This window comes from Echinops telfairi, unplaced genomic scaffold, assembly GCF_000313985.2.
Source record: "Echinops telfairi isolate 266 unplaced genomic scaffold, ASM31398v2 ScPeMD7_7412;HRSCAF=8450, whole genome shotgun sequence".
NCBI lineage: Eukaryota > Metazoa > Chordata > Mammalia > Afrosoricida > Tenrecidae > Echinops > Echinops telfairi.
The window spans coordinates 14229627-14234612 of NW_022111312.1; the positions used below are offsets into that span (position 1 = coordinate 14229627).

A 4986-nucleotide genomic window follows, 5' to 3' on the forward strand; every position below is an offset into this window, starting at 1 on the left:
CTGGGTGTGCGGAGCGCGCGCGCGCGGCTCGGAGGCGCACCTGTGAGGTGTCCCCTGAGGAGCGGGAGGGTGGGTACGCAGAGCCCGCGGCCTGGGGTGCTTCAGCCCGCACTCGGAGTGAGTTCCCGGGCGGCCAGCTGCGGTCTTTCTATTTCTCTTCCGGCTGCAGGCGGGTGGGGGGCAGGGGCGCGGGCTGGGAGGGAGAATGAGTGGATTAAAGAAAGGAAAACAACCCATCACTCGGCATGGGCCTGCCGCGGCGGCCGGTGGGGGGCACCGGCCGGGAAGGTCAGGGCCGCTCCCCGCGGCCGGTGGCCCCTGGGCGGGTCCCGTCAGAGACGCCGCCTCCGGGCTGCCGACAGGGTCCCGGGCCCACAGCGGGGAGCCGGGAGAGGGGCGCACAGATGGCGGCGGGCAGGGCCGGGCCGGCCGCCCCGCGGGAGCCGGACTCCGGGCCGGGCCCCATTGTTGTGGAGCCACGGGCAGCGGGAACCGCACCGCCTGGCCGCTCGAGCGACCGCGGCTTGGAGCCGGTCCAGGCGGGTCCCGGGGGAGGCGGTAATGGCCGCGGCGGGGGTCGGGGCGCCAACCTGGGCTGCGGAGGGGCGAGCTGCATGCTGTGATGTGCTTCTCTTTCCAGCGCCTTCCGGGCCAGCGAGCCGGCCGAGCACCCCTCAGGCGATGTGCCCTCCCGCGCCCCCAGCGCCGGACGCTGCGGCCGCCGGACGCCTCCATTGTCTGACCACGGCGAGGGCCGGAGTCTCCCCAGGTAAACGGGCCCTCTCTGCCCCACACCCGGGGGCAGCCACTCCGGGGGCAGGACCCGAGTGCAGCGTCCCTTCTTCCCGCCCCGCTTGCACTTCCATCGCATTCTGCACCCCTGGGCGCTCCCCTCTGGATACATTGCCCCACGGTGTTGCCAGCCCCGTCGCCCGTTTCAGCAAAACTCGGCTCCTTTGTGAAACCTTTCTTGCCCCAACTCTGACTTTTCTGTCTCCTCCGGAGCTTACCCAGCAGAGTTCTGGGCGAGCGTTGTGTTGGTGTCTGACTGCAACAAAGGAAGGAGGCCAGCTTTTTACAAAATATTTCCAACCCTGGCCCTTTTCAGGGGACAGTTGTGAAATGTAGACAGCTTGTGGTTTTCACAGGATGGCACCGCTCTTGTTTACACATTCGGTCTCTCTTTAGGGGGGTCCCTCCTTCCGGAGCACCAACAGGGGCTGCCTGCCCAATCAATCCACAGGTTCAGTTACATCTTCCGAAATTGTAAAGTTTGTAAAGTCACACGTTTTCTTTGTAAAAATTAAAACATCACAGACCAAGCCCCAGTCTATTGCCGTCAAGTCAATTTCTGCTCGTGGTGACCTGTAGGACAAAGTAGAAGTTCCCCCAGAGGGTTTCTAAGACTGAAAATCCTCACTGGAGCAGACAGCCTCATCTTTCTTTCCTGGAGCACCTGGTGGTTTGGGATCTGCTGATCTATTGACCTCTTGGCTAGCAACCCAACACTTAAGCCATTGTGCCACCAGGGGTCCCTGTTAAACATCCCTGAGGTGGCCAAAGTCTCTGCCAGTGCCTCTGCCCCCCCCTTTCCAGAGAAAACCACCAGTTATTATCCTTTCCGATCTTTGACAACATTTCTACATACCTGTTCACGTGCGCATTTGTCTGTTTGAGCAAGTGCGGTCCTAACATACAGTGCTTAACTCATCTTCAAGAACTGCTGCAACCTCTTCCATAGGGGGGTATGCCTTAGTGCAGTGCTCCTCAACCTGCCTAATGCTGCCACCCTTTCATACAGTTCCTCATGTTGTGGTGACCCCCCTACCATAAAATGATTTTTGTTGCTACTTCATCACTGTCGTTTTGCTACTGTGATGAATCGGCCGACCCCTGTGAAAGGGTCGTTTGACCCCCAAAGGGGTCTCGACCCACAGGTTGAGAACCACTGCCTTAGCACATTGTGCCTTTTCCAGATAGATGGCGATTTTAAGGCTTCATTTGCTCTTATACTCTAGCAAAGTTAAATAAAGCGTAGTTTTTATAAAGGGGCCCAGATCTTCACTCATTAGAGACAGGGTGATTATGAGGGAGATTCTTTTAACAAATTTACATGTGCCCCACATTCCATGTCCCATGACCTTGGAGAGGACACTTGAATCACTTTTTGAAAGCGAAAACCAAACCCACTGCCATCAAGCTGATGCCACTCGGAACACTGCAAGGCTTCCAAGACTTGCCAGTCTTCATGGAAGGGGACAGCCTCCCCTTTTTTCCTGAGCAGCGGCTGGTTCCGGTTAGCAGCCCAGTGCCTCACCCATAGTGCAACCAGAGTTCCTTACTGCCCTTCTCAGAACGAGCTACGAAGCCTGCTCTGTCTTCCTTAGTGGTCAGCCATCGACTGTGTGTGAAAATGCCTTGTAAAGTGTGAGGTGGTGCATAAATACTGGTTTTATTACCCTTTGTGATTCAAAACATGCCTGCAGTTTAGTTTATATCTTCTTTTTTGATCTCACATGGATCTTACTCCTACTAGAGATAGTCAGCTTGGAATGCTTTAATTTGTAATTTTGTTGTGATTGATTTTTATCAAGAACTGCTAATACGTTAGACTTTTAGAAGCGTTCTTAGCAGCAAATTGAGCCCCAGATCAAACACAACTCTCCTTGTATGTAGTATTTAGACACAATGTAGCTTCCTAGCGATGAGAATGAGTGTGTGTGTTTTCCTTGTGACAGCAGTAGTTTCGGGCTAGCTTTTATGCCCTAAGGGGAATTTGTAGGTAGTATAAGAGTCTTAGCAATTTAAATATTAAGTGACGTGTCACTTCCAGGCTTCAGTTAGATGCAATTCTGGACTTTGTAGGCATTTTCCTTACATTTAAAAATATTTGAGGGTCTCGGGAGGGGGGGCCAATAAAATCAACAATATCTATGCTTTTGGAGGTTATCATGGGGAGAAAGAAAAGTTAAACACAGGCACACAGCTGCATGTACAATCAGATGCTGTGAGACCTGCCATGAAAGTTCAGCGCAGCCTGCAGTGAGAGAGAGTAACCCGGGAACTAGACGATCGGTTTGGGCAAGGAGGCCCAGGAGAGACGTCTTTGCTGAGATCGGAAGGGTGAGTAGGCGGGAGTGTAGAGTGAAGCGGGGGTAATTTTCCAGGCAGAGAAGCAGCTTGTGGGAAGGCCCTGAAGGGGGAAAAGCTTCACCCACTCGGGAACGGAGAGATGGTAGTGAGTGAGGGGGCAGCGTGGCTAGGCAAGGGGCCAGGTCGTGTAGGGTCTTGTACTGCCTGTTTGAGGATGCATGTTGTCCTGAGTGAGATAATCAGATTTACATTGTAAACCACTCCAGCTGCTACGTGCAGAGTGGAGAGGGGGCTGTTGGATAGATGTGGAGATAGCAGTTGGCAGGCCGTTCCCCAGGTCTGCTTAGAAGAGGTAGGGTCTTTTCCTTGGGAGTTCATTTGAAGTCTCTTTAACAGCTAAATTTAGACCAAAGTAGGCGTCTGATTTAAAACTAAATCCTAAATTCTATTCTTTTAAAAATGAAATACAAAGGCTGTTTCTTGATAATGCTCTAAGGACATACACATATATGCTAAACTGGTTGTCCACATTATGCTTGAGAGAAATATCAAAGTCAAGTTAAAATTGGGGATGGGATAGAGGGTATTTTCTATTGTTTATATAAAATTCACGGACATCAAATCTATTCTGACTGTTAGTAACCCTGTTGAGTAGGGTCGAGCTGCCCCTGTGGGTTTCCAAGACTTTAAATCTCTGTGGGAACAAAAAAACTCACTGTTCATCCTTGGAATGGCTGGTGGGTTTGAACTGTTGTCCTTGGTGGTTGGCAGCCCAATGGTAACCCACTACACCACCAGAGCGCCTTATGGCTCATCTAACTATTACCAAAGCAGTGATAGATGAGATAGACGTGAGGGAGGCTCTTGAGTGACAAGAAGGGAAGTATGTAGATGCTATTGCTAGGGAAACAAGAGAATTATAGAAATTATTACCAGAAAATGATGATAAAGTGATCAGGTTCCCAAAGTTTAAGTGAAATGTACCACTTTCTGGTTGCCGAAAATAAGGTCTTCATAGAAAAGGAGTGGAGGGGTGGTGAGGAAACACGTTGTGGTCACAGTCGGACAAAAAAACCACTAAGCAACTGAGGTACAGCCGTAACGAGGCAGGTGCTTTCTCTGTGGAGAAGGCTAGAGACATTTCCTGAAAGGTCATAGAAGCCAACCAGAACTGGATTCCAACTTCCAGCAACCCTTGGTAGAGTTCTCGAGGCTGTCAAACTTTAAGGCAGAGTGTCCTAAAAGGAAAGCCAGGCCATGCTCCTGCGTGTGGCATTGGAATGTTATGGTTGGTGACTATTTTGAAGTGAACTTCATGATTATTTTGAGCAGTTGCGGGCAGGATAAACCCTCCCTGATAGTTGAACACATGTGAAAGCGCTTCAACAAAGTTTGGGAAAATTTCAGTATCTTTTAATTCCATTTTCCTCTGAACATTTGAAACCCCCTCATAATCACCATGTTTTAAGAGTGTCCTACTCTCTTGAGAGTATCTGTCCAGGCCCCTGGAGCCTCTGCAGCACACCAGAAATCAACTCCAGTCTGCGGGAAGACCTGTTGATGACCAAGCAATCATTGTGAATGTACAGAACATGGACGCTGCCATTTATTAGACCGCTGGAGAAGGGAGCGGTGTGTGCTCAAGTGGACCGAGCACAGGCTCTGCAGCCGGTGTGCCTAGGCCAGAGTCGTCACTGCTTTCTAGGACCAGCAACATGTTTGTCCTGCACAGACTACTGAAGCCTCCTGAGCCTTGGGCTTTGGGTTATGCTTTGTTTTGTCTTAAATTGAGGAAAATTATATGTGCAGGTCTTGTGGGATCAAAGAGGTAAAGACTGGCACATAGGGGCACTGGGCAAAGTGGGTTCAGCATTGCACTGCTAACCCTGAAGT

The 4986-nt window shown here is 51.1% G+C and overlaps 1 protein-coding gene across 4 annotated transcripts in view; it reads left to right on the plus strand.

Annotated features, from left to right (window-relative positions):
• The first annotated feature begins 100 nt into the window (after positions 1-100).
• The window catches only part of ZNF664 (zinc finger protein 664), a 27140-nt gene continuing 22254 nt past the window's right edge, over positions 101-4986 (plus strand). For all 4 annotated transcript variants that reach the window (XM_045296863.1, XM_045296865.1, XM_045296864.1 and 1 more), the window contains exons 1-2: positions 101-117; positions 641-769. The gene's annotated coding sequence lies outside the window, so the exon portion shown is untranslated. The remainder of the gene's footprint in view (positions 118-640; positions 770-4986) is intronic.